This window comes from Meles meles, chromosome 3, assembly GCF_922984935.1.
Source record: "Meles meles chromosome 3, mMelMel3.1 paternal haplotype, whole genome shotgun sequence".
NCBI classification, from domain to species: domain Eukaryota; kingdom Metazoa; phylum Chordata; class Mammalia; order Carnivora; family Mustelidae; genus Meles; species Meles meles.
Window position 1 is genome coordinate 172,707,687 of NC_060068.1, and position 18,270 is coordinate 172,725,956.

The window sequence follows — 18,270 nt, forward strand, 5'->3', positions numbered from 1 at the left end:
GGATAAAGCCTGGCTGCTTGGGGGAGACCCAGCCTGTGGCCAGACTCTGGAAATACGCTGGTGGCGGGGGTGGGGTTGGGGGTGGCGGGTGTCTCTTTGCTCTCAGCCTTTCAGTGACTTTGCATCGAGGTAAATACCAGCAGCAATTAACAAAAACAATAATACATTTTTAAAAGAAATGTGAGGGGAAGGCTTCCTCAAATAACCAAAATGCTTTATGGAAAATATATCCAAATGAATCTTTTTACTGGATCTCAAAATCTAGTCAACCTTGAAGTGATGATTCTTTAGGAGAAAGAAAAAAAAGAGAGAAAAGCTTAGGAAACTGTGGGGCTCACAAATTCCATGTAGTTATGAGGCTTTATTTTACAAATAGAAAACTGGTGACCTTGGACACTGCCTGGTCCTCTCCTGAGCACTTCACTCTAGGGTGTCACTACAGTGGAATGGAATAAAACACTTTACACTTCAAGAAATGGAATGAAAAGATCATCACTATGCTTGTTATTTTCTTAAATCTTTTGAAGCCTTAAAAATATATTAAAATTAATCTTTAAGATCCTATCCTACAGTGTAAGAGGGTTCCCCTTTCTCCACATCCTCTCCAACACACGTTGTTTCCTGTCTTGCTAATTTTGGCCATTCTAACTGGTGTCAGGTGGTATCTCAATGTTGTTTTAATTTGAATCTCCCTGATGGCTAGTGATGATGAACATTTTTTCATGTGTCTGATAGCCATTTTGTATGTCTTCGTTGGAGAAGTGTCTGTTCATATCTTCTGCCCATTTTTTGATATGATTATCTGTTTTGTGTGTGTTGAGTTTGAGGAGTTCTTTATAGATCCTGGATACCAACCTTTTGTCTGTACTGTCATTTGCAAATATCTTCTCCCACAACCAGAGGGTTTTGAAGGGTCGGGGGTGGGGGAGGTGGGGTGGGAGGTTGAGGAACCAGGTGGTGGGTAATAGGGAGGGCCGGTACTGCATGGAGCACTGGGTGTGGTGCAAAAACAATGAACACTGTTATGCTGAAAATAAACAAATAAAAATTAAAAAAAAATCCTATCCTACAGACCCCTGTGTTCCCTTTATCCACCTCTGTGGCACGGAGACCATCGTGGGCTGTGGTTACAAAGCAGGAGTGCTAATCTCCCCGATCCTGTGATTATGTGCAGGACAGTCAACAGCAGTTTCCCACTTATGCTCCAGATGCCAGACCGAGACGACAGATCCAGGTCTCTCTGCTGTCCCATGCCTGCCCTGGGCGAAGCCTTGCACGGGTAGAGGGTCTAATCTTTCATAAAACAGATGACACATTTCAAGCAGGATCACTCATTCTTAAAAATCTACATTTTCTCGGAACCAGACTTTGATTTCAAGACCAGTCAATACAGATGTAGCATTTTGTTAAAGACTTAACCTTTTTTTTTCATCTGTGTGCATATATACACATATGAATGTGTGTATATATACCCCTTCATTTCCTTAACTTTATTTTAAAATGAGAGTCCCTGCCAGCCTTCCACGTCACTCCCCTTTTCCTCAGGTACCATCTGGAGAGGAAGGAGAGCATGAAACCATTAAGGTGGCAACACGCACACTGTGAGGACTTCCTAGAAACCTCCTCAGGTGCGGATTTAGGATGAAGGGCAAACAGGGAAACAGTGCCTCAGGAACTCCTGTGGAGGGACAAGAAAGACAAAAAGAAGGGGAAGGTCTGGGTAATCTACGTACCAAATGATAACTAACTGAAGTGTTGTAAGTTCCAGCTATCAGCAAGAATCTGTGCTAGCCACAGCAGGCCACGTTTCTCAGTCATTTACTGTGCTGGGACCTAGAGCCAAGCCCTTACCTGCCACTGAACACAGAGGAATAAAACCTTCCTTCACCCATGGGATCCACCATGTAGTGCCTTCTAGGACCACATAAGTATTAGGCCAGAATATGACACACCATGTAAGCGAGTACAAATCCTGTGGGAGGTTGAGAAGAAGGGGAATCGAGTGGAAGGATCACGGAAAGTTTCATGAAGAGGGAGCACGGAAGCTGGCCTTTGAATGAGCTGGGCTTGAAAAACTCACGTAGGCAGATCACGAGGACGTCAGTTCCACCAAGGCAGGGGCCTCATCGGCTATTATGTGAGGTATTCCCTGGGCCTGCCACGGTGCCTGGCATTCAGTAGGCACCTACTACATATCAAACAGAAACATCAGAAATCCCAGCCTCAAGATGTAAAGGAAGCTGAATCATCACCCAGATTTGAAGGACAATCATGTCTTTGATGGACATTCGTCCCGCTGGCTAATGGCACCGAACAAAGGGCTGTGGAGGTGGCGCACAGCTGGACACATCCTGGGCTGGCCAACCTGACAAGCTGCGCCTTGGGTGAGCCAAGGGGGTCTCAAGAGATTGAGGCCCACTTACTGCAATACGACCGAATCAATGTCAGGTCTTCACGTTCCTAAGCAGAATCCTCCCACATGACGAGTAACAGGGAGCATGACCTGAGCCCACGAAAGAACCTCACCTGCGTTCCGTGCCCAGAAGTGAGAACTGGAGGGAACGTGGCATGGGAGCAGTGAGCACACCATGCGAATCCTAGGAGGGGAAGCCCACTGGAATTCTGACAGGCTCTGTCCACCAAAGCCACAGGGCCACCAGGAAGTGGACAAGAGCATGGTGGGTGGGAATACAGGACAGTCCCCTCAAGCATAAGGACTTCTCCTCCGGTCACCAGACCCAGCGGGCCTCAGGAGGCATCAGTAACACTTTGTGCAACCCGGCTGGCCTAAAAAGGATGGCTCCCAGGGTATTCTAGCCTTGCTTGGAGAGGAGCTGACGGTTGTAAGAACGGCTCAGAAAGAACAACGTGAGATAGCATTTCCTAGCTTCTCTCTGTGGGCTCAGGTGCACTGGGTTTGGTTCTTTGCACTTTGAGAAGTAGGTTCAAAACAGAGTTCCTCTTCATCTGGCAGGTCAGGGAAGATAAACATGGCCGTGGCCTAGACGTTTCCTCCCAGACCCAGGAAAGAGGGAGAGCTGCCCAAGGCCAGAGCTCACCTGTGATGAATGCAGTTCTGAAGGGGAGAGTAGTTCTCTTCCTGAGGTGCTGTTTATCAAACCACTTAATGACACTGTTTCACTTTACTGGAATGTTTAGGCCTTAGAAAAATCTAGCAGCAATTACAAACTAAGAAGAAAATTGTATTGAATTTTAAGTGCATTGTTTTAGTTGCTGTTGTTTTTAAGTAATCTGAGTACCCACGAGGGGCTTGAATTCATGACCCAGAGGTCAAGAGTCACACACCCTACTGACTGGGCCAGTCTGCCTCCCCTACACAATGTCGTTGAGTTTTACATTTTACTTCAGAAAACGATGTCATTTCAGAAGTGTGTTAAGGTAGAGGGAAATTTTCTTCATCTGTCTCTAGGATTAGCAGGTACTTTGTCTAGTACAGGTCTGACATGTTAGTCATAATTCTGGTGATTAGCAATAAAAAAAATGATCAAAACCAAAAGCAAAATAGATGAATTCCTTCTCTGTCCACTTCATCTTTAATAGTAATTAATGCTCAATTCTTCACCGGTTTGATGCTCTTTGAGAAAAACAATAAATTGTTGTTGTTTTATAATACACAAACTTCTTTGCCCAAATCAATGGATGCTAACAGCCCATTCTATGGTCTTCACTAGATTGCAACATAATGCATAAATCAGAAATTTAGAAATTTAAAAATTATTTAAACTTAGTATACTCATTAATAGAATGAAACAAAGAGCCTATTTTTTTTTTTAAGTTAAGTGAAGAAGAGACTTTAACCACTAGACCAACTGCTCTGCTGCAAATCTGAAATTAAACATGTCCTAATGATACCTAGTAGAACTAAGGTCTCTAATGCTATTGGGCACGAGGTAAGCATAAGTCCCAGAACAAACACAGAACTTAGAAGGTCTCCTTGGGAAGACCTTAAATTACCGGTCTGCACATAGGGGACTCTCCCAGGAGAGTTCCTGGTGTCTGTGATATGCGGAGTCGGAAGTGTCCTGCCCAGGTATAAACACTGCATGGGCAGGCCCCCTTGCTCCAAAAGTTCACCTTCGTGCTTTGGATTAGAGCGAGGATGGCTCAAGTCAGTAACACGAGTCATCCGCAGGTGGAGGCCCTACGGCCCCAGCTCTGTATAACCATCTTGTGCCAGTACTTTCCCAGCTGGGTACCTGTCAAGACAGGAAGCCAACTGTGACCTTAGACTCCATGCTTCATGTGGGTGGGCGCTGGGTCTGGTCTGTTTACAACTATGTGCCCAGCTGCTGGCAGGATGTCTGGCACATCCTTGGCGATGAATAAGTAAGTATACGCTGAATAAATGATGAATGGTTGAGTGAGCAAGGCGACTACCGGCTACGGGCTAGCTCCCCGACTAAGCATTATTGCCTGATATCGTAAGCCGACCGCAGTGAATGGTCATGTCCTGCCTTGGTGGCATATATCCTCCTCAGTTGTAAGGGGAGCTCCAAGTAACATCTAGTTTTGGCCAAGTTCATGAGTCTATAAATCACTTACTCACAAGACCGTTAATTCAGAGTGGACTGAGGCTATTCTCGTAATGACCTGCCCTATGTGATGCTCCCTCACAAGGTAGAGAGGGTGCTGTTCTGGTGGGGGCCAGGGCACCGAAAGCGGGCTCGGGAATGAAGCGGGCTGAGAAATAGGATGGAAACTCATTTGTCCCTCAGAGAAACCGTGTCTGTTCCTGTTTCCACCTTCACTGTTGTCTCTTGCCTTCCCCTCAACTCCTAACTTCTTGGAATAGAAAAAGATAGAAATAGAATAGAAAAAGCCCCAACGCTCAGTACCGCTGCTTTCTCACCCCATCCCCAGCCTTCCCATCCCCCAGAATGGCTCCAGTCACATCGTGTCTGGTTTGGGGATGTCGTTCCTCTTTAGGGAAACTCCACCAATTCAAAGGCCAGAGGGAGGATCAATTATGTGTGACAGAAGGAATTCTAGACTCGTCAAAGGGTCTCAGCCCGAGTCTGGCTCTCCCACTCAACAGCCATGACCCCAGGCCAACATTCTAGCCTCTGGATTTCCTCACCTCACAGGGCTATCATTGGATCGTATGAAATAATGGGTGAATGAGCTTTACAAACTGTAAAGTGCTGTTTACAAAGGTAGAATGCTAGAGGTGACTTTCTCCAAGACTCCTCAGTACTACACAACTTCCTGCCACACTGTATTTATGGCCCTGTGAGCACCCAGAAAACGGGGACTCGGGGTAATCATCTTGGTAATCAAAGCTTCATGTTGGTGACCAGGACATCCTCAAAATCATTTTGAGACGAAGGATTTATGAAGGAGGTCGGGTGGGTTACTTCATTTTTTTCCCATTTGTTTTTAAAAACTTGTCCTGTATGAAGAAGAAAAAGCAGCGTAAGGAGAGGCTATCAGCCCATCGCAGTCTTTTAAAAAAGGCCCTTGAGTGTGTACACAAGAAAACCATTTGTGGCCTGCCTGAAGCCTAAGAGAGGAAATCAATTCAGGTTTATCCCCTTATTTTGAGGGGGAAACCAAGCCCACATAGGTGGCTTCTTTGCTAAGGTCAGAGTTCACACAGAGCGCACACTAGATTTCTTCTTAAAAAAAGGGAAGCTCAAGAAAGGAGGGAAGGCAGGAGTGCTGACCCCCGGCCCCTTGCAGGAAAGAGTTGTGAGTGCACAGAACACCGAGACCGGGGGAAGATGAATCGCCTTCTCGTCCCAGGCACTAAATCTGGGACATCTGTGATTAATAAAGCACTTTTTTTAATGTAAGGGAAAAAGGAGAAAAGACCATATCCTGCTCGCTGCAGAGTAAGGAGTTTCACATTTCATTCCGGCCGTCTCCCTGCTCGACAACGGCAGGACGTCTCAGGATGTTTATAATCCCACAGTGCTGAGCGCGCCCGTGTACAGAACGAGGAACTTCAGCCCCTGGAGTGGAAAACGTTCCACCGACACCTTGGCATCCCCTTGCGGCACTCCTGCTGCCTTTCTTCCTTCTCTGTCCCCACGGCGCCTGGCTCCAAGAAGGCAGAGGTGTGCTGTCTGTTCCCCCCCCCGTCTCTGCAGAGTTTAAGCCTGCTTTATGCTCAAACAAGCCCTCTCTGGATGCATATTCATTCAAATGCCACAGGGCCGGGGCCTAGCCCTGTCCCGTCAGGTCCTAGGCTGGGTACCGCTCAAGTCCTTCAGTTTTCTGATGGTGGAGTGACAGTGAGTCCTCCCCAGGCTGCTAGGAGGACAGGAACAAACACGGTCTTTGTAAAATCACAGTCTGACACACACAGGAGGCAGGACTCCCACCTGTGCACACGAATGGAACTTGCAGAAAGAGGCAAGTGGGGGGAAGGGAGGTACCCCAGGGCCAGGCACGGGAGGAAGGGACAGCTGGGACAGCGAAGGCTTCACGTCTCCAGATGGCCGGTGCCGCACCCCCTCATCGCACGCAGCCCATATGCAGAGACACGCGCCCCTTACCCCACACAGCATCCTCCAAACGCGCGCACACGGGACTGGCGCTGACAGCCGCGTCACGTCTAATGACGCATGACCCCCACACAGCTGTGTACCCTCGATCCCGGCAGACTCTCCCATAGCCAGCTAGCTCACATTTCAAATTCTCCTGCACCGAGGGTCCCAGAACGACTGCAGCTCGTTTCGAAGGAAGATATTCCCATCTTTCGGTCCACCGTACGTGCTCGAAAATCCCTGTCCAATGGACAAGGCCGTGTGAGGTCTTATCCGTCCTCTAACCAGGCTCAGCTCAGCTCGAAGCTCAGCGCCCTCCCAGGGCAAACTGCTCACTTTGGATTCTAGCGATAAGGACGTGAAGCTATGTTTATTTAGTAGCTATTGCTAGAGACAGATTATGTGCTAAGGGAAGATAAGTCAAGGACACTTCGGGGCAGCTGCGCCTCATATCTGAAGATAATTCCCTCAGACTGTTTCTGACCAGACTGGGCAGCGTTTAATCGGGTGCACCTGGTCTTCGGCAGGTTCTCAAACCTCTTGTCAAGAATTCAATGCAGCAAATCACAGTTTAAATTAGGAAATTCTTGTACCATGCCAGGAAGGTCACAATGTATAGAAAATCAGATCTAAAATTTACTTGATCGGGGTGCCTGGGTGGCTCAGTGGATTAAGCCGCTGCCTTCGGCTCAGGTCATGATCTCAGGGTCCTGGGATGGAGCCCCGCATCGGGCTCTCTGCTCTGCAGGGAGCCTGCTTCCTCCTCTCTCTCTGTCTGCCTCTCTGCCTACTTGTGATCTCTCTCTCTGTCAAATAAATAAATAAAATCTTTAAAAAAAAAATTTACTTGATCAAGGAGCAAAGAAAAAGTTGCTTGCTTATGGCTGCTGACTGGGTGGTTCAAATATTCCAGAGCAAAATTTTCACAATAAACGATGTCATCTCTGTACTTATCAAACTGGCTTTTAATTCCCTGCTTTTTGGAATCAAGGTAATAGCTTTTTGGAATGGGGGGATAAAAAGGTCGTAATGCACTAGAAATCCTCTTGAAGATCATAAAAAGTGAGCTAATCAGTAAATTACGCCCCGAGACACGTTTCTAGGGATCACATCTTCTCTTTGTGTCACACAGCAACTACAATGACCTCCACAGGCAAAGTGTGTTCATTTACGACAAAGATGAGGGAGACGAGGCTGGGGTGTTATTGGGGGGAACTTCATGTAACGAAGGGGAAACTGACCGGCCCCAGGATATGGTTATACTTCTTGTGGTTCCGCATACTGGAGCAAGTATATTTGTACTTCCAAACTTAAGTCTATTTGTAAGTATCTGAAAATTTCTCTTGATTGACTTCTTCTTCATTCTAGTTACCTCACTCTTAACTGTGTTCCACTCATCTCCTGTGTGAATCAGCAGTAGTGACGTCGCCTCAGGGGCAAAGACACACCCCAGGCGCGCCCCCTTAGCCGGTTGCCTCCCACCCACCATGGTCCGGTGTCCTGCGTTTCCCGGGCTTCACTCTGGTCTGAAACTGTCCACAAATTCACGTTAACACAGGAAATAATCGTTTTAAAAAGTTAGAAGCTGTGTAGAGGTACTGAGCGGCATGAGAGTTTGCAGAATGATGATGAGTGAAAAAAGTGGCAAGAACATTAGAAGCAAATTTGCAAGGGGAGTCCTTAATGCAACACTGTGGGCTCTGTATTTGTTTTCAAAGATGAGGTAAACACAGAAAACATGAAGAGAAAGATTAAATTCCCGAGTTGTTTTTTTGTTTTTTTTTTTAATAATCCCTAGATTCACCCAGAGGTCCGGCATAGCACTGTAATGAAGAACACATGGTCTTTCCTGCCTGAGAAAATGCACATCCATGACCAGCACATTCGCTGTTCCCTGTGCAGCCCCTGTCCACGAATTCACACTAGTATTCACTAGCAGCCCACCTCAGGGGACCCCTGAATGGAAGGACACAATGTAATCACTGGCATCAGTTCACACATGGCCGACCCAACTAGAAACAACTGGACTAGAAGAGAATCTCTCCAACCCTTCTCTTGGTGGAGGTTGAAAGCGATGGATAGTGGGGACAGAAAACGCAATGTCCCTGTCCTGGGCTTAGGGAGTCACGTCATGAAAAGGGAGTGGCTTCTCACCACCACAGAGCACGCGGAACAGGAGAGACAAGAGGCTTGTAACCTCTATCTAGCCAGACAGACGTGCAGACGGAAGTCGCACGTGCAAGTTTTGCTCTTTTGACTCTTAGAGAAATCTCAAAATGCTCTTTCTGAAAACACTTAAAAGACTACACAATCACTGGAAAATGTGGCTGTTTCAACAAAGGCAGAACTGCAAGCATCATTTCCCCTCGAATACATTCTTGGGAGGGGAATGCTAACCTGTCAGAACTTCTAGTCAGGAAAAGCGCCTCATCTTAAAGATCTTTCTCCACGTGAGTTTCAACACTTGAATTTCCAATAAGGAAACCTGAAATTCAGTAAAAATGAAAGCAGATGACATAATCCTTTGCTTGGCTAATCAGATGAACAGGATATCCCATACTGCCAAAGGGGAAATTTGAAAACACCTCAGAAATGCAATCACAGGAGAGTCATTTTTGATAGTGGAGAACACAAAGGCTGGATTAGTCTGGATCAGTGTTAGGAATTTAATATAAACCTTGTGAATGGCATTATCCGTGCCCTGAACAAAAAAGGCTCTGGCTCATCGGCTGGATGAGGAATTCTCTAGGGACAAGCAGATCTGTGGTTGGTGACAGTTCATCCCCAGGCTGCTGGCTTCTAGGAAGAGGTGAGCTAGGCAGCTGTCCTAACTTCAGACCAGGACCCTGGCAGGGGGCAGCGTAGTGATGGTCAAGGTGGAATGCTATGGCGTGCCTTGCACTGCCCCCGCTTCCAGGGTGGTGGCGGGAAGAGGGCACGTGTGGGCCGATGGCTCACCTGATGCAGACATCCACACACGGAAAACCAGGCTGTTAGAAAACCCAACTACAGTGTCAGAGAGTTCTTGTCTTCGTTTTCAAGCCCACTTTTATGTTGGGGCATATTTCTTTGTGTGAACCTCCTCTGCCTGGGACAAACACTGGCTTTGTTGGAGGAAAGCTTCTAGCCCATATTCCTGTTTTCTCCGGATAACAGGGGCATTTTCTTTGCCTTTTATGCAAGTTAGCCCTTGAAATACATGTTTCTGGGAGATGAACAGCAGGCTTTCCTGCAACCAAAAGCCCCAGGTGTCACAAAGGGAGAAGAAATCCCCAAGGAGCTATCTTGCCAGTGATGACAGAAAGGGGATTTGGGCTCATCCCTGACTTTTACACAAGGACAAAAGCAGATGTGTAAAAATATCCTTGCTGGGTGGAAGAAAGACAGTTTTTTGGGAAAAAAAAAAAAAAAAACTGCATAAAAACAAGACCAGAAACACAGACACAAATCCTGCAAGCTGCAGACATTTATGTCTACCAGAGTTTTCTGACACCCTCTGGCCTGTCCCCACACTTCTGATATATGAGCTACGTGGCTCTCCAGCACACACTGGCTGGGAAGTCAAAATAAAATGTGGTGTAGCCTCAGCGCTCACACAGAAAGTTCACCAGCCACTGAGTGGCCCTACTGTCCACACTGGCCCCCACCATGCCGCTCCATGTGAAGTCCTGGGCACAGAGGGGCCTCCGACCCCTCCCCAGGTTCTACTGCTCTCTCCACACGAGTGAAGAGAAGCTGTAAAGCCCCAGGCCAGGCTGCTCCCGTGGAGGGTCTGCAGGAGAGGGCCCTGCACGTGCATGCACAGTCACCCGGCATCACCACGGGGTCCATCGGCGACATCCTGGGGCATGCTGCTCTCGGCCCTGGTCTGCTGACAGCTCTGAAGCAGGAAAACTTCTGAATGCTCCTCTATCTGTTTGGCTTTTTCAGAAGCTGAGAAACTCTGTGTTCCCCAAAAGTCAAATGGCTGTTCTTTCCACAGGCTTACTTAAGATGAATACAACTTACACAAAGAAAGATTATTACAAACACAAATACCGTGTGTTTACTAGATTACTTAGTATTTAGTATACCGCTGACTTAGGGATAATGAGGTTTTTCTCTGTGATAAAATAATGGGTTCTTGATTCTTAATTTCTTCATTTGGGAAGCTATTTCCAGGGCAATACAGCATTTATTATTGCCCTGAATAGATAATCATCATTTAAGGGAATAGAAAGTTAATTTGGGGGGAAATAAACAATTCTGTGATGCTCACATAACATTCCCTTCATCTGATTCTGCCTTTCAGAGGTTCGAAGACTGCTAAAAACATGAATGTTTAACCTGTGGGCATAACCGTTCCTGATATTAAACACAAAGTGTTAGCAGTGAAAAGACCTGCCCTTATTTGGAGGAAACTTGCTTGTTCTGTATTCTTCATGATAAAGGTTAGTGTTTTGGGTTAATGTCTGATTACTTGTTGGGAAAAAAATGAAATAAATCTGCCTACCTTCTTACAGAAGAAACCAAAGATTTTCTTAGGGGGCAATTTGTAGATTTCCTTAAAGTTGAAAATGTCTCTAAATGAAGTGGGAGGTACACAAAGATACTCCCATGCAAAATGGTTTAAAAGAACATTCTGTAGTTAGTGGTTTAAACTACATGACTGATTTGTGTCAGGTGCTAACAGAGTTCTCCTCATTCATACACAAATTTATTATTTTTAATTAAGACTGGATCCAGAATGCCAACATTCCAAAGCCTTTTTCCTACACTCTAGAAAATGAATTGCCTAAGAACATACCCAACCAAAATATGCTATAAACCACGCAGACTTACGTTTTCATAGAGCCACATAACTCATTTCATAACCGTATACTAAATTTTACATAGAATTAAGAAGAAAAAAAAAAAAAACCCAGCCTTGGAATGTTCTGCAGTGAGCTTGCCAAGCAGGATCACTCTTCATGTCCTCCACACAGCAGGTTAGCTGAAGCCCCAGTCTCTAGGGGCGTGGAGTATTAGTCTGGAAAGACTTACAGCCATGGAGAATGAGGAAATGGATGGCTTCCCCCCCACAAACCACAAAGCAAATATCTAGTACATTATATTTTAGGGTCCCTGGTCAATTGGTTCAAAAAAAAATAAAGAAAACAAAAAGCCCTAACCAGTTAGGAATCTCTTTCACAATCATATTTTAGTAATATGTCTACCAAAGGCAAAATGCTGCTCTAACTTAAAGCTCAGCACTTGAAAACTGGGATTAAAATGTTAACCACAGGGGTGCCTGGGTGGCTCAGTGGGTTAAAGCCTCTGCCTTCAGCTCAGGTCATGATCCCAGGGTCCTGGGATAGAGCCCCACATCGGGTTCTCTGCTCAGCAGGGAGCCTGCTTCCTCCTCTCTCTGTCTGCCTGCCTCTCTGCCTCCTTGTAATCTCTGTCTGTTAAATAAATAAATCTCTAAAAAAAAAAATGTTAACCACAGTGGAAGAGGCCAAAAGCCCAAGGTGTGTGGGTAGCAGTCCCGTGGTTCCCATCCACTACCAAGCACACAAAGGGTTTGGGGCTGCAATCCCAAACTTTAATTTGATTTTAGGACACCCCACGCCACCACCGCCTTACAAGAACTGAATGGCACTGAATTTTAGTTTTCACATGACCAGCCTGTAATTTCTTGAAAACTGCCCACTCTCGTCCGCAGATGTCACGTAGCAAAACAATGACGGAAGTCAAAAAACACAAAGAAAAGAGGGTCAAGGGCGACTATACTTGGAACTGTTCATGGATCCAGCACCGGAGGCGAAACCTCCTCAGGAGAAGCCCGGGAGCCCAGAACGGGCTGCTTTAGGATGCCCACGCCTCCCCCGGCGGGGAGGGGGCAACCACAGGGAGAGAGAAGGAGGGAAGCAAGAAGGGAGGCCTGGAGTTATTCCAGGAGGGAACAAAAGCCGGCTTGGAGACAAAGGGAATGAAAAGAACGCCTCTGCTATGAACGCCAATTAATGGCAGAAATCCTGTCCTTGGTGTTAATTAGCGCCCCGTGTGACAGAATGGCACAGCCACAGACCGGGAGGGGAGCAAGGGTAGGAAGTGAGCAGCCCGCCTCGGCGTGGGGTGTGGGGGCCAGCGCGGGCGGGCGCCGTGTGCTGGCTTTCTCCTAGCTGCAGAGAGACAAAGGGAGAATGTTCAGTATTTAGCTCCACATCCTAAAAGGCACATTCCCTCGTTATTAAAGACTCCCTCACTCTGGTGTGCTTCTGGGCCACAGGGCCACTGCGGACCAGACCCCTGCGACTTCAAGAGATGGAGGAGGGAGGGGGTGATCTTCGGGTTCTGGACTCTGTCCCTGGACAGAACAACTCTGGTCCTATCATGCTGCCAGGTGTAGGTCTGTTTTCGGGACGGTGTGACTTGTTCTTTATTTTAACAAGAGGTAACAAGAGAAACCTTACTCAGCTATGCATTTGAGAAAACGGACAATGGACAGCACTGAGGAGGTTTCTTAGAGTGGAGTTTTCAAAGTAGGAGTAAAACATGCAACATTTCACATAGAAAAAGACTAGAATAAAATGAAACTGTGTCCAAACGTTACCTGCCAATGTTTTCTTTCCCTCTGCTGCCCCTTCTGTGAATTGTCTTTTTTTTTTTTTTTTCCTATTCGCATAGAGTTTCAGAGAAACTGTATGTTTTGGGCTCGTATTTGTATGGTTGGATGTGAGGGCTGTCAGAACTGACTGGGAGCATCTGGGCTGTGGCTCCTCCCCCGGTGCCCCCAGCCCGGCCTCTAAGGCAGGAAGAGGAAATGGGGGGAGTCTCCACAGACTAATTTCCAGGCTCGTTACCCCTGCACTCCCAGATAGCCTACCCTGGGTTTATGGACTTGCTTGTTGACCACGAGGCCAGCTTTGAGCACCTGGAGGAAATTCTTCTGAAGAAAAAACCCATAAATTTGTGTTCATCCTGAAGTTGGGCTGAAGAAATATGCTTAGAAAGAGCACATACCAAAGAGAGATCACAGCTGAAGAACAGGGCCCTGCTCCTTGTCTAGAGAAGAGAAAGAATTCCAGAGCCAGGAAAGGTCATTTCAACTGAAGGCTCCTAACCTGGGGCTTTGAGGGAATTTCTCAGTCTATTTTTCTTATTAACTGCAAAATGTTAATACTTCAAAATTTCATGTTCACCCTCAGTAAGGCAAATAATTTTTTGTTTCTTTGCATTCTGGCTGGAAATACATATAAATCTGGTGTGTTCACACTGTTTTGATTTTTGTTCCCTGAAACTATCACCAGACGCTCCGAGAGACAATTAAGTATGTGTTTGATCAGTGAAAAGTGAGAAAACAAAGTTATTTTTAAAATTGCAGGTCTTGGGGCGCCTGGGTGGCTCAGTGGATTAAGCCGCTGCCTTTGGCTCAGGTCATGATCTCGGGGTCCTGGGATCGAGCCCCGCATCAGGCTCTCTGCTCCGCAGGGAGCCTGCTTCCTCCTCTCTCTGCCTGCCTCTCTGCCTACTTGTGATCTCTCTCTCTCTGTCAAATAAATAAATAAACTCTTTAAAAAAAAAAATTGCAGGTCTTTTAATGTCACGAAGAAAAAAGAGCCTTTAATGTAGTTTTTAGAGAACACAACCATAGCAGCAGCAAGCAGGGGTGCGTGTGTGCGTGTGTGTGTGCGCACACGTGCATGTATGTGTAAGGTGAGGAAAGCACAGTTGAGTGTGATGCGCAGGATTTAGCCAAGGTCACACCAGCAGGGGTCGGCGAGGACAGGAACACTGGTGGCCGGACTTCTACACTATTCCCATCGTATTGTCGTGCATATCCTGTCTTAAACTCTGACTCACTTACAAATACTTAAAGAGCAAAAAAAAAAAAAGATTTGAGATAGAATTTAGTTTGCACAGTAACTTGTGTGAAAGGGCTTTCATAGCTCAAACAATACAGTGCTGTGCTAAGCACTTTGGTGGTTTTCCTTTCCTCACAGGAAACGGGGTGTCCTGTGCACGGGCACCCCCACTGAGCAGCAGGCAGGGCTGCGAGCCCACGTGCACACTTTCAGAACAGGTGCACACTGTACGTTCCCTGCATTAAGTCTTTCAAATGTTTCCCTTTAATTTATAAAAACAAAAGCTGCATTGGTGAGAATCCACATTCTTCAAAAAAGAAACAGCATTTGAAGTCAGTTCAAGGAGAACGATAAGGCACACAGTTCCCTCTGTGTGTCCATCTGTTTAACGTTAAGGAGGATCACTCATTGTTCTTTTCCTTAGAAGAATAAGTACAGCACTGGGATAGATTCCATGTGTCCTACAAAAGGGTATACTTAGTTCAGAATGAGCATAAATTCAACAGTTCCTCTATCTTATCAGTGTAACTGGGCTCTCCCACTGGAACCGTCTTAAAAGATAATTTATAGTTCTATAAAACCTGAGTTCTTTTCCTAACAAATGCTTTGCAGTATAACTCTCTAGGTTTATGGCTGTGTAAGTTATTGGTAATGGCAAGGTCTGCACATGAAATGGGCTTTCGTGAAGATTATTCCGAGCAAGACTAATTCACATTTGAAGGAGAATGCTTCAATGACTATGTCTGAAAGCAGAAAAAGAGCCTTTCCCCCAGGGTGCTTCAATAAATGAACCCCTAGATTGCTCAGGGGCTCTAAAGGACAGCTTTGCAATCACTCTCTATGGTTTGCGGGCTATTTTAACGTATTTCGGGGTTTATTTTTTGGGTATTACTCAAAAGCATTTTTCTTTTTCAATCTGATTTATGTCTATTTCTGCATTCAATTTAATAAGTAGAATCAGAATGTAATAAAATATCACTCTGATAGAACACGGCATTCTGAAAATTGTCCTGGAATTGCTACGAAGGTTTGGGAAGAGATGGACTGTCCTATTTCTTCAGAAAAAAAGAATCAGAATTTTGCTTTCTCTCATCTGTTCTTTACTGTGAAAAGATTGGATTTTTTTTTCCCATGAAAATTCAAGGGGACATCAATTTCCTTCCAAATTTGGGATATCTTAAACATTTTGTGGTGACAGCAAGGATAACATCACTTGGACTTCCCATTCGATCTCAGAACTGCCAGAACAAGACTCTGTCTAGGGGAAATGAAAGTGTAACTCCCTCCAGTATCTAAAAAGTTAAATAATGTCCCTTCAGAAGAATTTCTAAGGAACTAAAATAACGCTAGGAATCATATTGTCTCTATAAAAAGAATACTCTGTCTTTTTAAAATCCATTATCTCTTGGCAAAATCATTCATTAAAATATTTTGATCTAAGCTTTTGGTGATGCTTAGACTGCACTGGGGGGAGGCCCTCTACTTTTACCCCCATTATGCAGACAAAGAAGTGAGGTTCAGAGACATAATGTAATTTTCTTAAGACCCAGAGCTATCGAGTGGCTCAGATTTTAAATGAGACTTTTGAGGTTACCAACTGTTCCCTTTTCTTCACAAACACTATTCTTTCCATCACTGAAGAGATCTCATTGATCATCTCTGTTCGCCCACCCAGTGCAGAACGCAGAGTGTGCGTTGTTACTAATGGACCCGCCCGGCCTGGACACCGCCACAGAGGAAGGCCATTCTCAAACAACATAACAAACACAAATGGGGTAAAAGTTAGGCTCGGTGACTTAGAAATGTTTTGACAGCTTCACGAAGCAAAAATACACAGAAAATTTATAAAAAATAATGTTTGTACCAACAAATTCAATATTCACGCAGCCAACACTTATCTCTTCCTGGGCCCATTAACCAGATAATTTTCTTGTCTTCTTCTGATATTTCATGGAACACGTAAACAGTGCCGCTTCCCTCAGATGCTAAAAGCACATTTTTTGCTGTTCTCCTCCAACCTCCCCTTCTTTGGTGGCTCCCTCCACTTCATCCCTTCTCCCTTGAGCTCACAGTAAACTGGAAGTCTCCAGAAGGTCTCGCCAGGTCCCCTGGGGGGGGTCCCCCAGCTGCCCAGTTCTGAGGCACCGATGTGGGTCACGGCTGGTCAGACAATGGGGGCAAACCTCTCGAGTGCACCAGGCCAGGCCTGAAATCCCGGCCGAAGCCAGCCCCGCCTGCAAGGCAGAGACGGCCTCGTGGGAGACTCGCTTTAATGGCTGCACACCCTGGACAGACGTGGAAAGTGGCTGCTGGAAAGCCAGCCTGCTTTGGAGCGCCACTGGGCAGTTCTGTGGAGACCAGCAGACCTCGTTCCTCCCCTCACTTCATTCTTTTGTATCCTCTTGCCTTTTCCTCAGTGTGGAACTTACCGACTTCTCAAATGACCTTTGCAGGGATCACGTTTTCTTGCCTGAAGCCTGGCTGTGTGTGTAAAGCCAGAGCCTGGCACACGCATGCCCTTGGACACAGGCGCGGGGCTCCGGGAAGCACACTTTTGCACTATCTTATTATAAGACCGCAGTTCCTCGGAGAAGGAACCAGAGAATATACACATGGATACGGGACAGTGCTTCCCCCCAACCAAACCGGGAGCAGACGGGACAGCAACTGACATCCTGAGAAGGCGACGTGTGGCACAGATTATATTAGGCGGTTTACATGCCGTTTATGAGAAAGAGAGCATAATCAAAAGCAGTCAGCCTCCTGATGCTAGAATGCCTTAGAGCCCATCCATCAGGCAACACGACTGCCTCCCGGCCCACTCCGAGAGCCCCCACCGAACAGCCCCCCACACCCCGGGCCCAGGCGGGCAGCAGGTAACACATTTCAGCGCGAGCCGCTTGTTTCAAAGCATGCAGCAGCCGCGCCGGCAGCCCCCATGGGACCCTGGTGGAGGGCGAGCAGGCTGGAGGGGGCACGGGCGGGGAGCGGGGGTACCTAGGTCGAGGATCCAGTACTTGCAGGTGCCGGGCGGCCCGCCGCTGCGGTAGGCGGAGCTGACTGCGGAGAGCGAGTCCAGCGCCTCGACGGGCTTGATTCCGTTGGGCATGGTGGGCGCTGAGCGGGCAGCAGGCTGAAGGCTCGGAGCTGCCACCCTATCCGTCCCCGTAGGCAGCCGGAGTCACCCCTGCGGCGGCTGAGGCGGGCACTCAGAAGCCCGCGCAGTGGGCCGGGGCAGGCAGCGTGCGGCCCGTGGGCCAGGCCATGCTCGGCAGGAGCAGCTCCCGGGCCCAGCAGCCCCTCTGCCTGGCTTCTGAGCACTGCTTTACAGTGGGGTTTCACATGTGGGAATATCCAGACGCGCTGGATTACAGCCTACCACAGTGCCTCTAATTGGAGCTCAAGGAAATTCTGCGGGTGTGCTGGGAGCCAGCTGTCTCTCGTCTCCTGCGCGAGCCAGAGCGGCGATTTCCTGACGCTGAAATGTCGAGTGACGGCCGCCCTCCCCACGCGGGCCCTCCGACTCGGGCTTTGTGCACGTTTGGACGGAGGGCTTCTCTGAGGCACAGAACAAATAGTGCCTCCTGATGTGACTTGATAACAGAGAGAAACGCAATGCAATTCGGTCCCTAGCCAACTGGTGACATCACTGTGCTAAAATGCCTCTCCTCGCTTATTAGAAACATATCTTCCTTCCTCCGCACAAGCAGCGGCCAGCCCAGTGAAAATAAGCATGTTTACTTGTGATTCATAAAGATGTTTTCAGGAAAGCATCTTAAAAGCTCATTTTGGTCCTTTTCGGAAACTGGGTATTTTCTTCAGCCTGCATCAGGTCTTACTATTTCCTTGAGAGTTTCCCTGGGGTCCCTCCCTTGTCCCACCCAGCACGATGGCTTTGTGGGTGACAGTCCACTGTTTAACAGTCATGAAGTCTG

At 47.0% G+C, this 18,270-nt stretch overlaps 1 protein-coding gene across 3 annotated transcripts in view; it reads right to left on the reverse strand.

Moving 5' to 3' along the window:
* Nucleotides 1-18,270, reverse strand: part of TRIO (trio Rho guanine nucleotide exchange factor) — a 225,404-nt gene that overhangs the window by 41,869 nt on the left and 165,265 nt on the right. The gene's annotated exons all lie outside the window — the stretch shown is intronic.